We start from the raw sequence: 25,614 nt of genomic DNA, 5'->3' as shown, positions 1-25,614 counted from the left end.
TTGTTGAAGATTGTATATAGTATTGCTTTCCGCTCGTCATTTGTTTCTATTTTACTCCCGCTGGGAGCTTCTTGCAAGAACGCGGAATTCTGGGAGCGAGATATTCTAACACAGCGGCATGGTGCATTTCGGCTCGCGGCAGCAGGAAGAACATTTTTCAGCTAGCCTATTGGATGTGGGCTTTTGTGTAACTTATTCAGTGTGCAAACGTATTTAATTACTGTATAATGCTAAGTATAAAAAATAAAAAAAGTTAAAAAACTTACGTGAGTGAGTATAAAAGTTTTGCAGACGACGTTTCACGAAGCTACGCTTCGCTTCTTCAGGTCACTTATCAGTATTTAAAATACTTCGTCAAGAACATAAGAAATCCAGGATTAGGTTAAAAGGGGGTGATAGGATATGGAATGAAAAATACCTGAAGTTAAAAATGCCATGTAGGCTAAGAAATAAATCTAAATGATTAGTGCCCGTACTACCATATTGAAGGATTGGCTGTAGTAGCATACAAATGCTACATTCCTTCCAATGAAAACTCCACAGACTCAGAAGCAGCACGGGCCACTTCCGGCGTGACATGGAATTTAACAGATTCACTCCTATTATTTCCCCATCGCTTAAACATGTGAATCCAGGCTTCGTTCAGGTTACCGTCGTCTCTGTTTAATTTTTTCCCTCTATCAACACAAATATTTGCGGCCTCGTGAACGTTCAAATCAGGTTGTTTATGTACCCTTTTTACAACTTCTCTTTTATCAACCGTATGGTTAAATTCTAAAGTATGTTCAGAAAGCCCGGTTTTCGGGGATAGTTCCCTGATTTCCTTGTCATGCTCGTCCCAACGGGTTCCCATGCTTCTTCCAGTTTGTCCAATGTACGCTTTATTACAGGAACAGGTAATCTTATATACGCCCTTCTCGTCTCTGACATCTTTTCGCCCTTTTCCATCCTTTTTATATTCAGTAAAAAATTTCTCGATATTTCGGGGAGCTCTCATTCCCCCTTTTATCCTGAAGCCTTTTAGAATTTTGTCAAACTTTTCGGATACCCCTTTTACATACGGGATGCCGACGTATTTGTATACTATTTCCCCTACCTCGTTATTCTTACTTATCCCCTTCTTTCTACCTTCATTATTCAAGACTTTAAGAGCCCCCCTCTTTATTCTCCTCATTTCCTCTACTTTATAACCGTTTCTTAACCCTACCCTCATAATCCAATTTTCTTCTTTCTCTCTCTCCTCCCTACAATTACAAAGTCTCCCAGCCCGAATGTAGAAGTTCATGTATATATTATTCTTAATTCTTTTTGAGTGTTCAGAATCTCGGTGGATAAATCTGTCCCCTGCTAACTTTTTGTGGTAAACCCCGGTTCGAACACTGCCATTAACCCGTTCAATCCTCAAATCCAAGTAGTTGATTACTCCTTCATTTTCTACCTCACATGTGAATTTTATTCTATCGTCCTGTCCTCCCATAATTTCGAAAATACAATCCAATTTTTCTTTTTTCCCGATAATCAAGATGTCATCAACATATCTACAAAAATATTTGATATCATTGTTTACCTCACTCAGTGAATCTTTCTCAATGTAATGGAGGAATATGCTGGAAACTATTCCCGAAACAGGGTTGTCCATAGCCAGTCCCTGAATCTGCCTCTAAATTTTTCCATTGAAACAGAAATAATTATATCCTGGTACTAAATGAAACCACCGAACGAACTCCCAGGCTGTCACAACATCAATTCCCTTATCCATAACTCATCTCTGAAGACAATCTGCGGCCTGAAGTGACCTGAAGAAGCGAAGCGTAGCTTCGTGAAACGTCGTCTGCAAAACTTTTATACTCACTCACGTAAGTTTTTTAACTTTTTTTTATTTTTTATATATTTTAGTGAGTAAACTCACAGTTTTCCATAATGGTTATAATGCTAAGTGAATTAAAGGACTTGTATGATATGCAAATTTGTTGCTGTATCCGTTGTTCCAGCCCTATGGTAAGGTATTCAATATGGCATCATCCCCAGAGGTGCTACTTTTCTTTCATGGTGATACCTGGAAGGAATCTACAGACATCGATTTTTGGGGGGATGAGGGGTAAAGTTTGGACTCATGTATTCTTCTGCGTGGGGCAGAGAACATTTTTTTCTATGCATATTATGTGACTTGTATGTTGTACAGTGACGGGGCAAGGAGACATGAGTGGATAAACGAGGGGTGTGGCAATATTTTCTGGGAGCAGTCAAATTTAGTGAACATCTAAATACCATTAAAATGCTTATTTGGGCCAAAAGAGCATATATTTATTTATTCTTATCTGCTGGGGTGCCGTGGTGGTACAGCCGGTAGGGTGTCTTGACTGACATGAAGTAGACCAGGGTTCGATTTCTGAAGTGGGTGATCTAAACCGCATAAAGCTGTTCTGGAGCTCACCCAGCCTCAAATAAATGAGTACCTGGGGACAACCCTGGGTGGAGGGTAAAGGCTTCCCAAGTATGGTGCTGATCTCAATTCAATCTTTGTTAAGCAAAGGTCCGAAACTGGCGGAAGCAAGAGGAGGAACTGAAGAGAGCTCCATCCAAGATGCAGGTTTTTCGGGGGAAGCATTGCAAATATCCAGAAGTGGAGCAAGAATTATGCAATTATATTATGGATTTGCGGTGCTCAGGATATGGTATTTTGACCAATATGCTCATCTTTGAAAGCAAACAAAATAGCTCGGAACAAGAACATCCCGTTAAGGACTTCAAGGCTAGCTACAGTTGGGTCCGGCACTTCATGAACAGAAACCGTTTGTCGATCAGGCGGAGAACGACGCTTGCACAGAAGATGCCCGAAGAATATGAAGAACAGCGCACCAGGTTTTTCTGATACATAATCAGGCTGTGACAGCAGAAGAACTACATGATGTCACAGATTGGCAATGCAGATCAAACTCCATTGTGGTTCGATATGCCCGAATCGACGAGTGTTCATCCTGTTGGAGATAGGTCTGTGCAAGAGCAGACAAGCAACGGTGCACCGTTATGCTGGCTATCATGGCTGACGGTCGCAAATTGCCTCCGTATATAATATTTAAACGGAAAAAAGTCCCCAAAGAAACATTTCCATCGGGAGTTATGGTGAGAGCGCAGGAAAGGGGTGATGATGGAAGAACCTATGAAGGACTGGTTGAATTGTGCGTGGGATCGGAGGCCAGGAGCTTTATTGCGGCAACCTTCGATGCTTGTCTTAGACAGTTTCCGCGGACCCACCACCAATGATGTGAAAGAATTTGTCGTTCGTCAGATTTGGTAGTGATACCGGGGGGAATGACGAAAAGTGCTGCAGCCCTTGGATGTAGTTCTCAACCGCCCGTTCAAGGTCGCAGTGCGAGCTGCTTACAATAGATGGATGACATCAACGCTGCATGAACTCACACCAAGTGGGAGGATGAAACGTGCGTCGCTGCCGATTGTTTGCGAATGCGTTCGTGAGGCATGGAACTCCCCTGGGAATGGTGGTCAAAAGTTTTAAGGTAATGGGAATACCGAACAAGATGGATGGAAATGAGGATGAGAAAATTTATGAAGACATAGACTGCGACAGCAATAATTCTTGCGACAGTAGCAGTAGTGACAGTGAGTGAGTGTTGTGCCATTTCAGACAGCTTGTGTTAATAACTGTGAACTGCTGGGAGTGAATGACGAAATTAAATCTAGCCTAAACATTATTTATTTATTTACATGAGTCAAGTTGCAATAGTGCAGTAAATATACAGGAGTTATATCTATTTGGTAAGTGTTGACGTAATTATTGTACCTTCATATTTGTTATTAGGTTATATTATTTCAGGTTATATGCTACGTATATTCAGTTTGGTTTATCTTGTCATTTTGGCAGGGGCCGCTAGCAGATACTGGTGACAGTTTCAGTTCACATTTCAGTTTTTTTGAGGAAGCTATTTTCTGTCATTTCTCCCACGAAAAATACCGCTGATACGCCTCCCGTCACACGGGAGTTGCATCATCGAATCCCGCCAGAATCCCGTTATTCTCGATGCGTCAAAATGTTCCGATACAACTAACTAACTCCCTAGCCTTGTTAAACCCGAAGGATCATGGCTGCAGCAACACAGGCCTTCCATCTTTCCCTATCTTGAGCAAGTTCTATATACTCTTTTCCATCCCTACCGATTTCCCTTAGGTCCATCTCAACGTTGTCCCTTCATCTTCGTCTTGGCCTTGCTACAGGTCTCTTACCATCAGGTTTCCAATACAAAGGAAAGGAAAAATATATTGAAAATGGCCTGTACACATTTATATATATATATTTTTTTAATATTATTAATGAAGAAACCAAATCTATCGTTGGCATGGCCAAGCGGGAGCCAAAGCAACATTCTGAAGAAAAAGAATGCCAAGATGGAAAAATATAAAAAAGTATATGTACCCTATCCTCCCCCCCCCCCCCTTTCGAAAAGCCTCGGCATGCCACTGCAACCTCGTAATTTGTATTTGTGCCTGTTGATATATACGTGATATATGAAGCAACAGTGAAAACATGCATGGCTTCACGCAATTCTTTACGATGATTCCCTGCAAATTTCTAAGGCAAAAACGATTTTTGAGGAAGTTATTTCTCCTGCGAAAAATACCACTTGATACGCCTCCCATGTGATGTGAGGCGCATGCTTGAATGCTGCTTTTCTCGATATCGCAAAACTTTCCAATACTAAGTGAAAACTCATGGAAAACTGCCATTTCGCTTTTAAAAGTTATTTTTTAAAATTATTATTGCTAAAGGAAGACAATCTGTAGATATATACTTTATACGCAGTGACATACAGAAGTAGTCAGATGTGCTTAAGGTGCGATACCTATTCTACAGCTATTATAAAAAACGTTAAGAGAATAATTTTCTGAGGCTCTGAAAGTTTTAAGAATGGTTGCAATAACTCCAAGGACTACTGCAATGTTAAAAGGGTTAAAACATTACCGCAAAACACCATGCCACAAGGTAAACTGAACATTCTTGTGTCCCCAGTGAGTTTTGCCACAGCAGAATGGTAGTTATAACACCATTAAGCCTTGTTTCCATGATTATAAAAAACTAAATACGCTGACCAAGGCAGTAATTTATTTTATTAAAAACATAAACATAAACAAAAAATTTTGTACTTGATACAGAGTCTGAAAAGACCTTGCTAGAAGGTGGAAAAGTTACGTTTAGTTTATGTTTTTAATAAAATAAATTACTGCCTTGGTCAGCGTATTTAGTTTTTTTTTTTTTTTTTTTTCAGAATGGTAGTGTTCCATCTCTACACCTTTGTTATGCCTCTACCTGCTATTGGTTTGTTGTATACGATGCCGTAATGAGCCTCACTTTAGCAGAAGTCCCAGACAGTGGTAGCTGCTTCCATAGCACTTGAGCTCAAATCTAGTTGAAGCAGTTCTCGAAGCAAAGGCATTCTTTTGGCTGCTCACTTTTGAAGCAGTATAGCAGTACTTGTTTTTCACTCCACCGCAGAGCACCTTCCTAGTATGATATCCCATGATGACCCCTGAAAGATGCAAGAAAAATCCACTTGTAAGAAAATTTTAACATGATTATAAAAAACATCTTCACCATTTCTTTATGTCCACGTGAAGTTATAGTTACATTTCAAATATGCATCCTTACTACATGGTTAGCATTTGAAACTTTAGCTGAATTAAAATAACAATCCGTAAATGAAAAACATTGCCATAATATAGATTTGCTCAATACTGTAGGTGGCTAGGAATGCAGGTGGAGAATGTTTGCTTCCTGACTTATTTCACATCCGGATTCCTCCATCTCGTGGAATGCTCCGACTTGCATAGGAGAATTCCAGTGGAAACTGAGGTTGCACAGCACAGTGGGACTGGCTACTATATAAGTGAAGGGTGCCCTGTAGCAGACGTCCTTTTAGTTACGAATATCTAAGTGCATCATTGAGAGTAGCAGCCAGTGCCGCCACCAGGAAGCAGAGAAGTGTCCCTCAGCCACCTACCTTTCTCCTCCTCACCATCTAACTCCTTTTGTTACCAAAAGTGCTCTATCAACCATGGTAAGCTAGGCAATTTAATATATTCACTTTCGTGAAAGATAACTGGTGAAACATGAAGTGTTATTCACAGACGCCTGTTCTACACAATAATACTCTTCCACAATTCTATGTTACACACAATTTATTCCTAATTTATACACAAAAAAAAGATTCCAAGATACAGTTATTGTTTTAGAGATTAAATCGTCCAACTTGCAACCTGATTTTCATATTTTGAGAAATGAGACACACGCCAGTATGTAAATACAGATAAACTGATGTACGCATAACCACAGTGTACAGAACACTGGATGCAGACAACCAATGTATCCATCACTTTTCCAACACCGCATCAAAACAAAAGGCTTCTCCCGAAAACAACAACTAAGGGAAGAGAGAGTGGTTTGAATTCCCTACCATCCCACCACATTCAACTGTTTATCCGAAGCTCTTCTTCCCTACATCAAAGTAACTCGCAAGTCAAATGCCAAAATATCCAACAAACACAAGCGATACTCTCTCCCCTTCATAACTTGTGTTTGTATGATGCAATATGCAAGTGCAAGGCACATTACATCAGGACATCCATCAGCAGCATCAAACGAATGCAAAAACACCCAAACCACCACCACCAGACTCCGAAGCATATCAGATACAATAACCACAACAGTAAATATCCAACACACAGTGCACACCCTCATACACAACAACCAAATAATAATAAGATATGGGTTCCCCTCCTACAGCAGTTAACACTAAAGAACAGCAGACGATGTGAGCGAAAGCAGGCAGAAGACAACAGTGTACCTAGTTGCAAACTAAAAACAACACAAGAATGCCTCATGGATAAAGCTTGTAACTCGTTTACATGTAGTTATGTTGTGTCTTCAAAACCACATACGATATTTCTGTTCTGTCTTACTTGTCCAGAACAATTGAAACAGGTGCATTGACTCGTGTAAAGTAGTTGGAAGGGGACTCAAATATTTGTGTAAAGTAGTTGGAAGGGGACTCAAATATTGAATTTTAGAGTTGGAAGTGGTGGAAAAAAATAGTTGTCTTCTTGATGGAAAAAAAAATATGTGCTGGGATATTGGTTGGGCTTTGTTTTGGCATTTTACCTCGACATCTTTCAAATCAAGAAATTTAGGTTACTTGGCTGTATCTTTCTTGTTACACAGCTTTCATTTAAGTTTATAGAATAAAAAAAAACACTCATTTCTAAATTCAAAGTACAGCTCTCGACATGAAATCGATAGATAAGACACAAGCATCAATTGAACAAAGAAACAAAAAAAAAAATGTTTTCTTCAACGGAATCTAATATTTCAGCAGGCTTTTTCAATATATCTATGCGGCACATACACATACACTTAACTAGCAGTTTTGTATATTTTGTAAATAGAATCTAATACTATGAATTTGAATTTGGAATGCAATCATGCACATAAATTAAAAAAAAAAAAATTAACACACTTAACAAATGTACCCTCAAAGGTACTATCTTTCTTGAACTACACCTAAAATTGAAAATCTATCAAACCCATTTACATTTGCGTGAGGGGAAAAAATACATGTATAGTATATATGTGGGTTTGAGATTTAATAGTGGCAACACTGCTGTATATAGGCCATGTAACGAAACCGGTGCTACTTGCTTACACCACACGTTAGTTTGATACCTAACCTATCTCCCAGTAAATGAACTCTTCCTTCCAACATTAGGTGCATACGCAGTGACGAGAGGAATGGAGTATCGTTGGAGTTGGCAGTCTAAAGTTGGGTAGTGTGTGTGCAATATCCAAGTTTTGGTGATTCTCGCCGTACCTCCAGGACAGACCGTCAATGCGCAGTATTGCTGTTCATATTAGGAACATACCCTGAGACCTGCGTTGCAAAAGAGGAAGGTTCAACACTTTCTGATTAATCCTCCCATCATGCAGGACAATGATCAAGTGCATGTAGCACAGACTGTAGCTGATTTTTTAGCTTGATGGGGCTGTAAGATGTGAGACTGGAGAAGGGTAAATGCTTTTTCTTTTAAAGTTTGTGTATGGATCCCACCAATTTTACTCTTAAGTAGCTTTCTACTTTTTTTAGATTTGTACATAAATTAATATGCACCCTTGAAATTAAATATTAATAAATAAATTATGGCATAATCATAAAGAGTAGCAGCTTGATTATGTCGAGGTTTGAAGAGATATAATTGATTGACTGATCAATGTTATTTATTTTACTTCATGTTTCTGCCATTTTTGCTACTTGCAAAGTAGAAAAAATGGTGATAAGTTAAGTTGGTGTTTTAAGTCCACTTTATGCACAAACTGGACCTACAGTTTAAAGTGGGATCTGAACCACTATGTGCCTCCACCGGGTATCGAACCTGTTACCTCTTGATTACAAGGCGATAACACTACCACGTAAGATGAAAGAAATGAAGAGACAATCATAAACCCAAATGCCATAGAGGATTATACTGCTCATAGGTCAACATGTTAAAGCCTTGTTAGTCTGCAAAATGCAGTCCAGGGTGTATTATGTAGAAGGGAGGTTGCTATTTGGATATACTGAACCTCTCCCAAAATATTGCCAACGTAAGTAAAACAAACTCCTATTACGGACTACTTTCACTCCTTATTTCCGTAAAATTTCCCAAAAAGCAGTAAAAGTAACACTCCTGATGTAACAATGTCAAATTGTGACCAAACCAAACAATCATTCCAATATGAACGAAAATATACAGGGTGTCATTTTAATGGTGCCCACGGACCACGGAAACGTATAGAGGACATCAAAACAAACAACGTTTTTCTCGTTGGTGCATCATTTCGACGCTACAGTCGTTTAAAAAAGCCCGTTTTGCCGCCTGAATGCTGTCAACCACACACAACATTTGATTGCATTTGTGACATCATATCCCAATCCCGCCGTGAAGCAATGCGTTCCAGGGTTGCCAGGAACACTCATATTTTGTGAAAAATAACATAGCTACAATTAGCCACATTATGTACCGTAAAACACGTTCTTTAACCTAACAGGAAGTAAACAAATGGTTTGAAAAATGGTAGAAAGAAAATAGAATTCAAGTGGAAGTGGTCATATCGAAATTTGTCTCAGCTTACATGTCACATCTCCCCCCCCCCTCTCTCTCTCTCTCTCTCTATATATATATATATATAATAGAATAAAGCGAGAAGTTAACCGCACGTTTAGAAGTAAAAAAAGAGATTACTTGAAAAGCAAAATTAACGAAATTGAAACAAACAGCAAAAATAAAAATATCAGAGATTTATATAAAGGTGTAAATGAATTTAGAAAGGGGTGGCAACCTAAAGTAAACTTGATAAAAGATAAAGACGGTGATTTTCTAGCTGACCCAAGTGATATTCTAAATAGATGGAAGAACTACTTTAATGACCTTTTAAATGTCCATGTAGGAGATAAATCAGAAGTGAATGAAGTACACACAGCAGAACCTTTAGTTCCAGAACCCAACTTGACTGAAGTTAAAGATGCTATTAAAAGGCTAAAGAATAACAAAGCACCTGGCATTGATTTAATACCAGCTGAGTTAATTAGATATGGTGGAAATTCATTAATGTATCAAATTCATAAATTAATCTGTTTAATATGGAATAAAGAAGAAATCCCTCAACAGTGGAAAGAATCCATAATTGTTCCTGTGTTTAAAAAAGGTGATAAAATGAACTGCAATAATTACCGTGGAATTTCTCTACTCTCAACAACATATAAAATATTATCTAACATTCTTTTAACAAGACTAACCCCATATGCTAATGAAATTATAGGTGATTATCAATGTGGATTTAAACGTAACAGATCAACTACAGATCAAATTTTTCACATCAGACAGACACTTGAAAAAAAGTGGGAATATAATCAAAATGTCCATCAGCTATTCATTGATTTCAAAAAAGCATATGATTCAGTCAAAAGAGATAAACTATATAATATATTAGTTGAGTTTGGAATACCTAAGAAGCTTGTTAGTATGATAAAAGTATGCACCAGTGAAACAGAAAGTAAAATTCGTGTGGGTATTAATATGTCTGACAAATTTACAATTCATGATGGGTTAAAACAAGGAGATGCATTATCTCCATTGCTCTTTAATTTTGCCTTAGAATATGCTGTTAGGAAGGTAAAAGAAACTAAAGAAGGACTAAAATTGAATGGTGTGACTCAGTTGTTAGCATATGCAGATGATGTAGACTTACTGGGGGATGATGTGAATACAATTAAGAATAATGCTAAAATATTTTTCAAAACTGCTAAAGAGATAGGTTTGGAAGTTAACAAAGAGAAAACTAAATATATGCTTACAGGCCGAAACCAAGTGTTAGGTAATAATCAAAATCTAATTATTGATAACAACTCGTTTGAACCAGTTTCCAAATTCAAATACTTAGGAGTAATATTAACAAATGAAAATTATATTAAAGAGGAAATAAAAAGTAGGCTTAATTCAGGAAATGCATGTTACTTCTCTCTTCATAAACTTTTGTCTTCTCGTTTAATATCTAAGAAACTGAAAGTTAAAATATACAAAACAGTAATTTTGCCTGTAGTATTATATGGATGTGAAACTTGGTCCCTTACATTGAAAGAGGAACATAAATTGAGAGTATTTGAAAATAAGATCCTTAGGAAAATATTTGGACCTAAAAGGGATGAGGAGACAGGTGAGTGGAGAAGGTTACATAATTTAGAACTACATAATTTGTATTCATGTCCAGATATTATTAGAATAATTAAATCAAGAAGACTTAGGTGGGCAGGCCATGTGGCACGAATGGGAGAGGAACGAGGAGTTTACAGGATTCTTGTTGGGAAACCTGATGGTAAGAGACCTGTAGGAAGGCCAAGACGAAGATGGAGGGACAACGTTGAGATGGACCTAAGGGAGATCGGTAGGGATGGAAAAGAGTATATAGAACTTGCTCAAAATAGGGACAGATGGAAGGCCTGTGTTGCTGCAGCCATGAACCTTCGGGTTTAAGAAGGCTAGAGAGTTAGTTAGTTAGTTATATATATCCATATCTGCAAATCTAGTTACCAAGTTGATATCTACAATTTAGTCTATCCACTTCGTCCTTCTGATACTAGTTGTCTGTGACACACTGAACAGATGACAAAAATAGAAATGGAAGAACTCAAAATTCCAAAGATAAGCAACACACAATATAATGTATATTCAGTATATTCACGGCATTATGAGGCAATTGACAAAAATGGTTGAAAAAACAGGGATATAAATAGTAGTAGTAAAGGCTCTCCGACGACTGTGTTTATCTATGCACCGGATACACAATTAGTTTGCAACTGTGAACCGGGCAGTATATTCGCCACTCATTCTTCATTAGATTGTTACTGTGGCTCTACGTGTTTTAGCCGTAATGTAACAACGTGAACCTCAGATACTTCCGTTATCAGCACAAAGTACCACAAGACATCTGGACACAAACCTGTAGATATCAAACTTGCACCGAGATTTGCAAATATTTGACATGTGGCTGTAAGTCCAATAAAATGTATTGTTGTTGATATTTGACATGTAGGCTGAGACAAAATCCGATATTGACACTTCATTTTGAATACATTTTTTACCATTTCTCATATCGTTGGTTCACTTCACCCTTCCCCTGAGATGACTGCTGATAGGCTATGGTGTTCAGTCTACTGGACGCGTTTCTCGATTCGTTTTACACCTAACCATGTGGTTTGTAGTTTGTCAATTTTCACAAAATTTGTATGTTCCTTGCAACTCTGCCGTGCGCTGTTTCGCCGCAGGAAATGACGTCACAGATACGATCAAATGTTGTGTTGGGTTGCCAGCATCCAGGTGGCAAAATGGTCTTTTTTGAACAGCTGTAACGTCGAATCGCCGCACCAACGAGAAAAATGTTACTGAGAAAAGTTGTTTGTTTTGATGTCCTCTATACGAATCTGTGGTCCGTGGGCGCCATTAAAATGACACCTTGTATAATATTTTCAAGTACTTAACGGTGGAGATGGGGCGAAGGTAAACTGTGTAAGAGGACAGAAATATAATTGAAAAATAGCATGTCAGACCGATATTCATAATTGCAAAAAAAATGTTCCGGTCATAGCGGAGCAATCCAATTTACATTTAGAACACATAAAAAGGACTTCCACAAACCAACTCTTTGTTCGCTGCCATTTTATCAACTTCATCCCTACATTTCTGCCATATCATCTACTGCACTTGGCACCTTTCACATCACATTCACTAAACCATCCTCCCGAAACTCTCAGAAATAAATCTCTGGCTTCCAGCCAAAAAATGCAATAAAGCTGAATATATCGGAACACTGCCCAATTTTGGTTGGTTCACAGACGCATGGCCATCTTACAAACAAAAGCCAAGTATCTTGTGACATGAGGGTCATTGCAAACTCAAGTACCTTTTTGGTCAAGTGCTGCATTTCATCTTCTGACATCAGGCAAAGTGCTTTCGTTGTTAGGCTAAATCTAGTGTATTTATGCTGAGAGATTTAAACCCAACAAGCCTAACATAACCATGAAAGCACTCCGCGTTTACGTCAGAAGAATAAATACGGTCCTTGACAAGAAGGTGCTCGAGTTGGGTGCAATAAGGCATACCTGATATGCAACAAAACATCATCTGCAGTAAATCTTGTGCCCCCAACGTCGCACCAGGATTCCCAATCCTCATTCTCTGATACTTCCAATACCACTCCAAGATACAAACCACAAACAAAAAAGCATGTCAAATTTTGTTCACATCTATTTACCATTCTTCTGTCATGACTTTCCAACAAATACCTTTCCACAAATGCAATGCAACAATGAAAATGACGTAATAAATAGTACTACCAAAAAAATTCTTATTACTATAATATAATACATGTGAGAGAGCTAAAAACAACAAGAATAGTTTGCATGGAAAGTAATCTTCATAAATCACGCAATTCTTTTTACATGGGTACAGAGGGTTAAGGGTACCTGAGCACTGCATGTCTACAAGAAGCCCACCGCGTTCCAAATTGGACACAAAAACGTTTCTGCATCTCTCAAAGAAAATAAAGAGTATTGTGGAAAGAGCATTCCGAGACATTTCCCGTAAGCAATGTAAACTTACGGAAAATATCATCACATCTTGGTCCTACCAGACAATTGCAGTAGATTGATTGAATTGCTTTATTTTACTTCGCTTCTTGTGCCACTTTTGGCTAATTTGCGAAGATGAGGATGAGTGATGACATGATGAAATTGATGAGTGGACACTCACAAACATCCATGCCCAGGCCAGGATTCGAACCCGGAACCACTGGCATCGTAGCACGATGTGCCATGTGGGCCGGCACATTTGCAGTAGAATAATAGGCAAAAAGCAAGGAATAAGGCCTAGATAATCACATGAAAAGGTTTACAGCACGTAATAATAATAAATTGCGTTCTACAAACCAGCGAAAAGTAAATACGACTCTCTCTTTACATCACTGCTACATTAAAATCTAAAGTTGCATGTGGGTAAAAAAATACAGCTTTATATATTAAATATTTTGCTACTACACCAATACTTATTATCCTTCATAGCCTTCAATTTTTCACAGAGATTTGTTGTAATGGTGTTTTCATAATTTATCTATCTATGCCCCTTTTCTACATCTTTAGGATTATCACAACAAAAAATGAATGATAAAAATATAAATTTGATGGGAGCATTGGCAGGTTATGAAGGTGGCATAAATACTTAATTCGCTTTGTCTTTTAAAAATGGTAAATGAAAATTATTTCTTGTTTGAAAAATCAAAATAATGTATCCCATTTGAAATATAAATATATATATTTTAAAATTTTTAAAGGAATATATGTAAAGTGAGAAAACGTAACCCCAATAAAAGATGACCCCCCCCCCCCACCATCCCATTTGTGGATGAAGGAATAATCACAAAGAAACTCGTGCACCTGAACGGCCAAGCACATTCAGTTTTCAACCTTCGATCTAGTCATGGAGGTTCCTGAGTTTGAGTCACAGCATGGGCATGAGTGTTCTTGTGACAGTCTTTTATTCAATGTAATCTAGATTATCACTCATCATCCAAATTAACCAAAAGTGGTTGAAAAACAACGTCAAATAACTAATGCATAAAAAACCACCCTTGCCAATGTCTTATTTTAAGGCAAATCTTTACCTCTTGGTTTAATCACTATGATGAGAAACAATGATGAAATTGAGGAAGAGACAAACACACTGCTATATATATGACTTACTATGGTTCGAACGAGGGCCTCTGGCTTCGTAGGATGTTACGATGATTTATGACCAAGAAGTCATTGAGACTGCTGTACATTTACTTCAATTTTTCTCTCCAATCCTACTATCTTTCGATCCAGTTGTGGTTAAGTTATGGTATATTCAATTAAATTAGTCAATTATAAAACATGTCCGCACACTCTAAATTCCCTGCCCCCCCCCCCCCCCAAGACCTTTAAAATTGTTTGACTTAATGTTTCTTTTGGGTGTTCTATTGTGTTTGACTCATGTAAGTATTATTTACCCTTATTGTTCCGTGTAGAGAAATAGTGTTAAAGAACCAAACACATGGATGAATTCATCGCAAAGTTCTTCCATTGTCATCCATTTCTTTTACCATGATTAACTTGGATAGGAACATAAAAAAAGCAGGCGATAAACCTGTATTATATTACATGTTTTTAAGATGCCCGGAGTTGAGGAGTCTCCTTTGTGATGTCACCTCCAGCAAAAGCCCCAAATAGCACCCACTGGCATCTCCACTGCACTCTTTTTGGTAACAGTTCGTTATATCGGAGACACATTTCTTCATTTTAACAAAAGAAACTACTTACGGAAATGAGTTTCTCCAAGCTTTCCAACGTTCGTGGAGGTATTTTCTTTCATCGTGGAATCTATTTGACCAGCAAATCATATATTTTTCAAGAGAAATATCCCAGCGACACACAATTGACATGCTTCCCGTACGTGAACTGCATGCTCCGCACGTTTCATGACGTAACCCACTGTCAGTGTTTCAAACTCCTTTTCTTTTTTTTTACTATGCTTGCCTAACCCAACCAAACCTTATGGAAATTGTTAGTGGGTTACGTCAACGAACGTTGGAAAGCTTGAAGAAACTCATTTCTAAGTAGTTTCTTCTGTAAAATTGAAGAAATGTGTCTCCGATATAACGAACTGTTACCATTTCCACCGGTGACGAACACGATAGTAGGTATTTTTCAGTGAAGAAAGTTGAAACACTGCACACTCACAGTGTGAGTCATATTGTGTGTTCCGAAAGCGAAGAAAGGAATAAAAAAAATCACTCTGTATGTGAAAAATTGTGTTTGTTTTTGTGTAAAAAAGCATAATGGCACCTTGAACTATGTTCCGTAAAACACAATTGGCTCCCCGGCTTTCTCTATAGAGTCCTTGTTAAAGGCATGTTAGATATTGGCCGGAGTCACCTGCCCCCAAATGAGCCCCAAACTTTTAAATTGAAAGAAATCCGGGTACTAATCTGATATTCCCTGCACAGATTTCTTCATTTTTACAGAAGAAACTACTTACGGTAATAAGTTCCTGTAGCATTGTCTAACATCTGGAAGATGTTTTGTGTGATATAACGGATTTCTTCAAATTTAAAAGTTTGGGGCTCATTTGGGGGCAGGTGACTCCGGCCAATTTCTAACATGCCTTTAACAGGGACTCTATAGATAAAGCCAGGAAGCCGGAGCAGAGTGTAGCGAAGCAAAGGCGGGGCCGCGTTAATTGTAAATTATAGAAATTTTGTAATTATATATATTTTTTTATATGAACTGTACTGAACACTCCAAATACAATGTATATGGTTTACATGGAGTAATAAAATTGAAAATTGAATTAGCAGTTGGGGGCAGTAGGTCAATTACCCCAGGGGCGGAGCCTGGAATCGGTAGAAAATTTGGACTCAAAAATTTCAAACAAAAATAATTTTTTAGTTTAAATTTCGCACAGATTTCGGGACGAAAAATGTGAATACACCTTAAAGAATGTTCTGCGAAGCAGACAGGTAAGTACAAATGTCAAAAATTGACAAAACAAAGAAGTTATAGGTGTCTGGGGAATATCAGATTTTTACTGAAATCCATTTCCAGGATACGGAAAACTTACATGACTTTCACCACGCATCCACGACACGTTATATTAGGCATATACCCACAGCCCATTCCTTCTAACGAGTAGCTTACATTCACTACCACATTTTCGACATTCCTTTCCATCCTTCACGATCCCGTGTTCAATTAAATTAAAAAATCCACTGGATCTTCCACACCCGGTACAAATTTCACCACGCATCCACAACACATCATGTTTCTAACTTTCGTTGCAAACACAGACAATTCGAAACACTGGATACCCAATGAACATGAACAAAACACTATCACAACGCATGATGATGTAGGAAGGGGTACGCGCCAAAGGCTATTGTCCAACGAAGAATTAATTTACAACAAAGAACATGAATTTCCGTTATGAAACATTCCCACATCACACAAAACACCTTCCCAATGTTAGACAATGCTACAGGAACTTATTACGGTAAGTAGTTTCTTCTGTAAAAATGAAGAAATGTGTCCGAAGGATAGTAAACTACAGAGTGGCCAAGATAAAAGAGGCCCCATGTTTTACGTGATATAAAAAGAACATGAAGCAAGTAAGAGCTGCATTTATGTTACAAGAATTTTTTTTCGCACGTTGTGTGGTGACGTGTTGTTATTTCTTACCGCTAGGGTGGCGCTATATATACGTATATTACATATATAATAATAAATGTAATCAGTGTAATCCATATTATAAGCATATTTTACAACCCCATGCAAATATGTTCAAGCTATATTCATGCAGAAATTAAGTGTATATAACGGAATAGTTGCAACCATTCATAGCGCAGCTAACAGACGAAGAACGAGAGTATGAGTTTTTCCAGCAAGATGGCGCTACGGCGCATACTTCACGGTTTTCAATGTCATACGTCCATGAAGCTTTCGGAGAAGAACGTACAGTTTCCGCAGGTTTATGGCCTCCCAGATCGTTCGATCCGTCGACCTGTGATTTCTATTTGTGGGGTAATTTAAAGGGTAAGGTCTACAGTAACAACCCGCATAAAATTGAAGAGTTGAAAACAAACATTCGCAATGCGATTGCGGAAATCACACCAAATGAATTGGCAAAAGTTTCCAGAAACATGTTGAGACGTGTTGAGTTGTGTATCGAGGTTCATGGTGAACATTTTTAGCACCTCCTGTGAACCATTGACCTATGGAATGTTCAGTACGTTGTTTTTCATAATAATACTTTCCTACTCTGTATTCTGTATATACAATAAATGAGTGAATTGTCTGTATGTTGTTTACAAGACATGGGGCCTCTTTTAGTTTGGCCACCCGGTAGTTCCCTAAATAGTATGTACAAGAAATAGTACTCCAAGACCCAACAGTATAAAAAGTATCTGCCATTTTTAGTGGACGACATTTCGTGTTCATAAAAATTGCCTGTGTACCATGATAAATTCGGAATTATGAAATGGGAACTTCCACATTCGGTAACGATTAGATAAGCCGGAGACACATTTCTTGAAATTTACAGGAGAAAAGACAAGAAAGTACTTACGGAATTGAGTTCTTGTGGACTTTCTGAAGCCGCGGAAATTGTTTTTTCGAAACATGCAACTTATTTGGCCTGTAAGTACGGTATTTTTCGTCATTCATGCATCTCCGTTGCACGACAGCTCGTGCCGCCATTACCGTCGACTACGTGAATCAAATGTTCCATGCGTTTGGTTATGTAACCCCCTGTCAGTGTAGCAACCACACGGTAGTTTGATAAGATGTTAATTTTTTCTTTGTTGAAATTTATTTTTCTAAATTTTCCTAACCTAACTGAACCTAACCTTACGTGAATGGTTTGTGGAACAATTTTCAATTCAAAACATTTTGTGAATAGCTTATGCGGCATTTATAGCTGACAATTCTGCATATCAGCTGACAGACAACGTGAGTCAAGATTTGGCCGCCGAATTAGCAACGACAAATAAAGAATTATAATGTTAAAAATAACGTGCTTTTCATGGGGGAAAAAGTTATCCCCAGGTTGAAAAATGTTCTGCTATGGGTACTTGTTTACTATCCTTTGGACAGATTTCGTACATAGCCCCACGAACCATTTCCGGTAAGGTTAGGTTAGGTAGGGCCACACATAGGTTACAATAGTTAAAAATTGGTTTCTAAAAAATATTTGTAGCCCCACACACCATTCTCGCATAGCCCCACGAACCATTGACGCATAGCCCCTTAATTTTCAACAAACAACATGAATTTCAGCTATGAAAGGTAACATTATTGTATGAGGGAAACGGATTCCTTCAAATTTACAGGAGAAAGTACTTACGGAAATCATTTTCTTTAGCGTTGTGGAAGTTCCTGAATATAGATTTGATCCATTTTAATGTGAATGCGTGTTGTTTTCTGCAAAAATCTCTGTCCGACACACTGTTTCTGCTCCCACCATATGCTTTCTGCATGAGAGTGCAATGTTCCGTGTGTTAAGATGATGCAACCCTGTAGCCAGTGTTTCAGCCTCGCCGTGTTTTCACTAGAACTACGTGTCGAGTATTTTTATTTTTTTTTGGAACGCGTTTACAATACCGGACCACTCTCCAATTGCTATGAAATTTCGCTTACTCACTAATTGAGACCTCCTAATCACGAATCTGCATGTAATAATTGGCAGTCAAGTATGGTAATCGATAAAAAAATGAAATAACCTATGTTTTCTTAACGTAACGTAACCCTACCATAAGAACAGCAGCTCCACAGAACAAGCCATTTTCCCCGAATGGGTGTCACTTATCGTACCATACTGTAGCAACATTGTGTTCTGACGTCACAGGAGAGAGCTTTTTCATGTTAGGCAATACAAGGTAACGCGTCTCTTAGCGAAAATATTAATTTTTCTTTGTATTTATGCTAATGGAACCTAACCTAACAGGCCTAACCTAACCACGTAGGCATTCCTCCTCTGAAGTCAATATTCAAGGTTGCAAGATTGTTGTGCGTAAAGGAAGAGCATTAACGAATTGCGAAATAAAGATGGTTCCGAATTGCTGTGTATGGACAATGAACGTGGTAAATTGCAAGGTTATTTTATAAGTTCTACACGTAAATGCGACGTATTAGCATAATTTCAAATCTGGGCACGAAAGTAGATATTTTCCGGTGAACGAGGTGCAACACTACATAAATCGACAAAACACTCTCAGAACGCCCCCTGAACCAGTACGCTATCACGGCCATAATGTGTTACAGATTCGAAACAACAAGTAACAGTAAGTACTCGTAAATAGAAGAAATAGACATTATCTTAGTTAGAAATGCATATTTTCACCTTAAGAAATGTTCCGCAACACGTTAGCAATGTAAAGAAGTCCGAAATATATGATTCGTAGGTGTTTCCCTCATACGATAATAGTACCCTATGAAACATTCCCACATCACACAAAACACCTTCCCGATGTTCAACAATGCTACAGGAACTTATTACGGTAAGTAGTTTCTTCTGTATAAATAAATAAAAGTGTCCGAAGGATAGTAAACAAGTACCGTAATACTAATTTGGATGATAATGCTACTTGTACGCAGCATGTAGAAAGGTAAACTGAGAAGTGTGCAACGGCAGGTGTGTGTGCATTACAAGTTGAGCTGCTGTTACAAGTCCACTTCATGCACAAATATGCTGATCGGGATTGGGCCTACAGTTTAAAGTAGGTTCCGAACAGCTATATGGTTTCACTGGGTATCAAACGCGAGGTAAGGTTCAGATTGTGTTATGTACCTGATTGCGACATTTAAAAACGTAAGTTTGTCATTGAGAGGTGACGGATCATAATAATAATAATTCATTTATTTAGCGGGCGAGGTTCAGCCATAGGCTGCTCTGCCACCTAACCCTTGTCATGAGCTACATAAGAAAATATAAGTATATATAACATGATAATATATGAATACAAATGGAAAGCTTGATTACACTAAAGAGAAATAAAAATTCACATTACCTACAATTACGAATATTCTAATTTCAGTAATATTAGTCATAGGATGATATAAATGTGAAAGAAGAAGAAAATATTTAAAAAATACAAATGTGAAAAGAAAAAATGTAAATGTTAATATAAGGCTGCATTTAAGTAAATAATAATAATTTGAAGGGTAACACTTTACCATACCTGAGACTGATTCCTTCAAATTTACAGGAGAAAGTACTTACGGGATTCATTTTCTGGAGTGTTGTTGATGTTCCGGAATGTAGCTTTGGTCCATTTTAATGTGAATCCATGTGGTTTTATACGAAAATCTCTCTCCAACGTGCTATTTCTGCTCCCGCCATTTGGTTTTTACACGAGAGCACTATACACGCTATTGTCCGTATATGCTAAATTGAACGAAAGGAGTGTTAATGGAACCTAACCTAACAGGCCTAACCTAACCTAGTAGGCATACCTCGTCCCCGTAAGTAAGTAAAAAAGTCAATTTAAAATTCCTAAAGTGTTTTTAATTATTTTTTTTTAACTATGCTTGCCTTACCCAACCTAACATAACGTCAATGGTTTGTTCCTGACGTTTTTTTTTGTTTGTTTTTTTAGCATACTTTGAAATCCGGCCCGAAAGTAGGTATTTTTCGGTAAAGGAGCTTGCAACACTGCATGCACACTCCAAATCGACAAAACACTGGCACAACGAACGATCAACGGTAAGCTATCGCCATGTTGTGTGTGGAAATAAACAAGAACAGTAAGTACTCGTAAATGTAAGAAATATACATTATTTTCGTTACGAATTGCATTATTTCACCTAAATAAGTGTTCCGGAATGCAGAATAGTACGTTAGCAATTTAAAAAAGTGCGAAAGAAATCATTCCCAGGTGTCTCAGGTATAGTAAAGTAGTACCATTTGAAGATATTAATAAAATTCCAATAGTTACAGTTATAGAATATGAGTGTTTTGTCGTTTGTTGAGTGCCAGTTCAATTATATTATGTGCTACTGTTCTGCTGCTGCTCCTGTAGAACCATTTCTTTCAATTTAATTTTGAAACTCTTATTGAGTTTTATGGATTTAACATTTGTTGGTAGTGCATTCCATGCTTTCGACACATTTAAAACCAAAAGTTTGTCATTCGGAGGTGACGGATCATGTAATTAATCGACACATTTAAAACCAAAAGTTTGTTATTAGTTAGTCTCAGAATGTATGAGATGTCGCTTCACAAACAATCATGTCATCTTACCTCAAAAACTCGCACAAATCTGTATAGGATGCAACCATTATCCAAAGACCATGGCCAACCAAAGACAAGCGAAGCGACCAGTGTTCACAGATACTGTAGAAAAAGTACTGGTGTTACCTAGTTTCATTAACGAGCCATTCCACATGCGTTGAGTAACATGGCCATACCATAGAATAGTTAGGGTATAGAAGGGGAACCTGTTTTAAAACTCGCTGCACTTGGAAATTGCAGTTTCGTCGGTGGTCAACAGATGACGCGGCGGTCTACTTTTGCTGTTTGCAGCACAAATTGGGGGAGAGCTCTTTCGGTGACAGTCACGTGGGTTTTAAAACGTCCTTATTGGTCAGATCTCTTGTATCCCAGCAAGGCTGTTACCAATGGCAAGCCTTTCTTTTTAGCTGGTTCCCTTCCAGCACCGCTGTTTGCGGGTGGGGCGAGATGGGATGGGGTGGGTGAAATCCGAAAGTTCTTCCGAATCTTTTACATGAAAGTAAGGTTGCCTTTCCTTCGTTCCCTAGATATTTAATTTCTTCATATAATTCCGATTCTACGCATTCGCACACAGTACTGCCTCAAATAAGAATGACTTGAAAATTATTGGAACTCAGGCATAGTTGTAAAATGTGGCAAAATGCCCCTTCCTCGTCTGCGGGAAACTTCATTCTCCTAACGAAGCAAGTTGCTCTGGAATTCCAAATAAATAAGGGCCATCAACAGCACTGAGCAAAAATAAAAAATGACGATAACTCGTAACTGAAGTCCAAACTGGTGGCGGCGAATTCGATAGCATCGGCGCAACAACCATTTCTTGACTGCAACAATCTTTACTCGCCCCCGCCGCACAAGAAATGAAAGTGAGATGAATAACGTGAAATCCACTTAATTTTTTCTCACTTTGCTCGAAATAAAATCGTTTCTTTAAGATAGGATGACCATTCGTCCCGTTTCATAGGTGTGTCCCGGTCGTCCCGTCGATATTATACAAAAAGCACTATTTGTCCCGTTTTATGAAAGTCAAGGATTGAGCTTGAAAACCAAGTCTAAATTTGAGAGACATCTTAAAAAGAATGAATTCCTGTGTCTTGACAGAAATTCAAAAGACAAATCCCGCGTTTTGTTTTAGATATTGATATTCGATGCAACTTTCTCGGGGAGTTTTATTAACGGTTAGTGAAGAATAAAGTTGTTCCCAAGAAGATTGGTTCTTCTGCTAAATACTTCTGGCACTCGTCAAGTTCAGCGTAGGACTAACATCAAAAGTTGATCAGAAGAGTCCAGAACACTATGCAAATCACAGAGGTGCCCATCACCCCCAAGGCCAATGGCGTAATCCCCCCAAAATCATGTCATGCGTCCCCCCCAAATTATATTATTCGCGCACTCAAACTATATAATAATCGCCAGAAAGTAAAGCTCAGGGAGATAATATAATACGGATCCTCTTTCAAAGAACTCACCCTCCTCCATTTTCTTGTGGTAAATATAATCATTTTAGTAACCCATAACAATAATCACGTGGATTTTATCTTCAGTGCAAATTTAACTTTTTAAAGTAAAATTTTCATGTGACAAGAAGTTAGAATTGTGGATTCGATATATTTTTGTCCCAAATGATGCACCTGCTTTAAATTAAGCAGTATACAAACACTAAGCATTATATTTGAAAAAGTGATGTTATTAATGAATATCGAGAATATCGATTATGTCTTGTAATGCACCTGTAGTATAAAACTTCACATTCACCTAAGAAAAGCGCCAAACAAAACGAATTCTTGCAACATAATATTGCGAGCGAATCGAGAAAGAAATTCTTTACACCCATCTCTTTGCAGGCTTTCAAGAATATTAATTTTATGGGGTGTCAATACTCTCTTAGGATTTCGAGATAATTAGTCTTTTCCAGCTTTTCTTTTGGCACGTTCGGGGTCGAAACGTCTCTAAATACGAGTACAGTCTCCAAAATTTAATGTTCGAACTCTCTCCACTACAGAAATCCCTTGACAACCTAAGATTTAACGCTATATCAAAAGCTTCCTATCTCTCCCTTTAAGTTTAATACTCAATCCCCCTTCTAACTATAATACCCGCCGTAACCTAAGACCTAGATTTTGATACTAATTTGATTTCTTTTATTTCGCTTCATGTGCCACTTTTGGCTATCTTGCGAAGATGGGAGATGAGTGATGATATGATGAAATTGATGAATAGACATCACAAACGTCCATGCCCAGGCCAGGATTCGAACCCGGGACCCCTGGCGTCGCAGCGCGATGTGATAACCACTCCGCCACGGGGCCGACAAGACCTAGAGTTGGATACTGTCCCCCCAACGTTTAATTCAGAATCCCCCCCCCCCAGAACCCACGTGTAAAATAAGGCCTAATATTTTGGAGGTGGATATTTCTCCCACCCCCTCCCTTCGATAATACCCTTAAACACTTTCTTTTCTTCATTTAATGGATTAAATATGGTGCATTTAAGGTGTAAAATTTTTACATATATTTTGCAAAATTATATAAATGTTGAATTTTATGTTATTTGAAGGAAAAAAATCCCCCCACAAAAAAAAAAAATCTCGTTGGCGCAGCCTGCGCCATAATCCCCCACATCCCGCCTATGGGCACCCCTGGTAAGTCATACCGAGATTATAAAAATTAATAACTCTTGACAACAAGATATCATTTTTACATAGATATTGTTCATGATGTATCATTTATGTGATCCATACTATAATCCTCATCGTTGTGATTATCCAAAGTGGCAGAAAACGACGTAAATAACCTAATGTTCCTTCAAAACTGTGGGTTGTCATTTCCAAGTTATATAATATAATATAATATTATAACTTTCAAGTTTTCAATTGGCTTATTTTTCTCTTCAAATTTTGCCGCTCTGCACGGTTCGCCCCCCTTCCGTCGGCCCTGGTCGTAAACTTGACAGTGAAGCGCAAAGTACAGACAAAAGACATGGCCGTGGCTGGGTGGCTTGTCATAACTCAAGGTTACCCCCCCCCCCTCTCCTCGAAACAAATGCGTCGCTATTTTTCCACAGAAGATTTGATTGATTGATTTGGTGTTTTAAGTCCACTTTATGCACAGTAAGGCTAATCTGGACTGGACCTACAGTTTAAAGTGGAATCCGAACCACTATGTGTCTCCACCGGATATCGAACCCGGGACCCCTTGATTACAAGGCGAAGACGCTACCACTGCGCCATCGGGGAGGCCTCACAGAAGATTTGAAACTGAAACCTGCAAAGACTGACATAACAGCTACTGAAGTGAGCTACGAAAGCTCAATTGATCATAATAATTAGAGCCAGTGGCTGCCCAGCAATGCAGGGTGTGGCGAGATGTAGTTTGTATAATCAGCCCCGCAATGTTCTTTCTCTCTCTATGCTTCTTAAATTTTATAAACCTTAGAAATTCAACAGGCAGTGTCGCTTATAAAATAATTGAATTTACGATACAGTAATCTGGTTCCTAGTAACCTATCCTACGACGCCTTCGATAATAAGCAGGAGCGTTCTGGTTCGGCCAGAGCGGCTCGGGTAACTTGACACTATGTGTCCCCTCCGAAATGCAAAATTAACTTCCTTGCTCGCAGATGGACATCGGTAAGAAAAAATCCCTTAGCTCATAACTTTGTAGCTACATCATCGTTTGTGGTGAGCGTATGCATCAATTGTTTACAGTTATGAATCCACTGGAAATATTCAGTTACTCAACGAGTCGTTGCTTTGTTGCTGCACAATATAAAGAATTAAATTTGATAAATCATGAACTTTTATCACTAATTTTAATTTTATGCGTGGTATTTGAATGTAACTTCTCATCAAATATTTTCAAGATGGCTCTAAGCCTTTTATATTCAAATAAGAGCTGTAACAATTTCTCAAATAGTTTCCGCCTGTTGCATGTTACTTCAAAGTGGGCTCAAAACTCAGTTGGATTTGGAGTCGAAATATCCCTTTGCCCTAACGGTTCACAGCGTATGGGTTAAATGTTACCATTATTTGGGGGCATTTTGTGAAGTTCATTTTTCTTCCATATTGAAATTCTGTGGACATTTCCTTCTTTTCCAGTGTGTTATTATTTTATGATCTACAGTGCTCGAAGTGGAAATTGAAGACTAAAATTGGTAAACGCTGTAAGTGCCACAATAATTCAAACACCGTTTTCCACGTTAAACTGTGAAATGTGCCATGCTTTA

General features: G+C 38.2%; 1 long non-coding RNA gene across 1 annotated transcript; it reads right to left on the bottom strand.

Moving 5' to 3' along the window:
- Positions 1 to 5,264: 5,264 nt before the first annotated feature.
- LOC145996379 (uncharacterized) lies at positions 5,265 to 20,443 on the bottom strand. The gene is made up of 2 exons (XR_014442764.1): positions 20,383 to 20,443; positions 5,265 to 5,543 (listed from the first exon to the last, which is right to left on the bottom strand). It is a non-coding gene; the product is annotated as an uncharacterized LOC145996379 (long non-coding RNA).
- Between the last annotated feature and the right edge of the window lie 5,171 nt (positions 20,444 to 25,614).

The sequence above is a fragment of the Lepisma saccharinum genome, chromosome 12 (genome assembly GCF_977018435.1).
Source record: "Lepisma saccharinum chromosome 12, izLepSacc3.1, whole genome shotgun sequence".
NCBI lineage: Eukaryota > Metazoa > Arthropoda > Insecta > Zygentoma > Lepismatidae > Lepisma > Lepisma saccharinum.
Note: the sequence above shows the minus strand (reverse complement) of the source record. Positions and strands in the feature narration are given on the sequence as shown.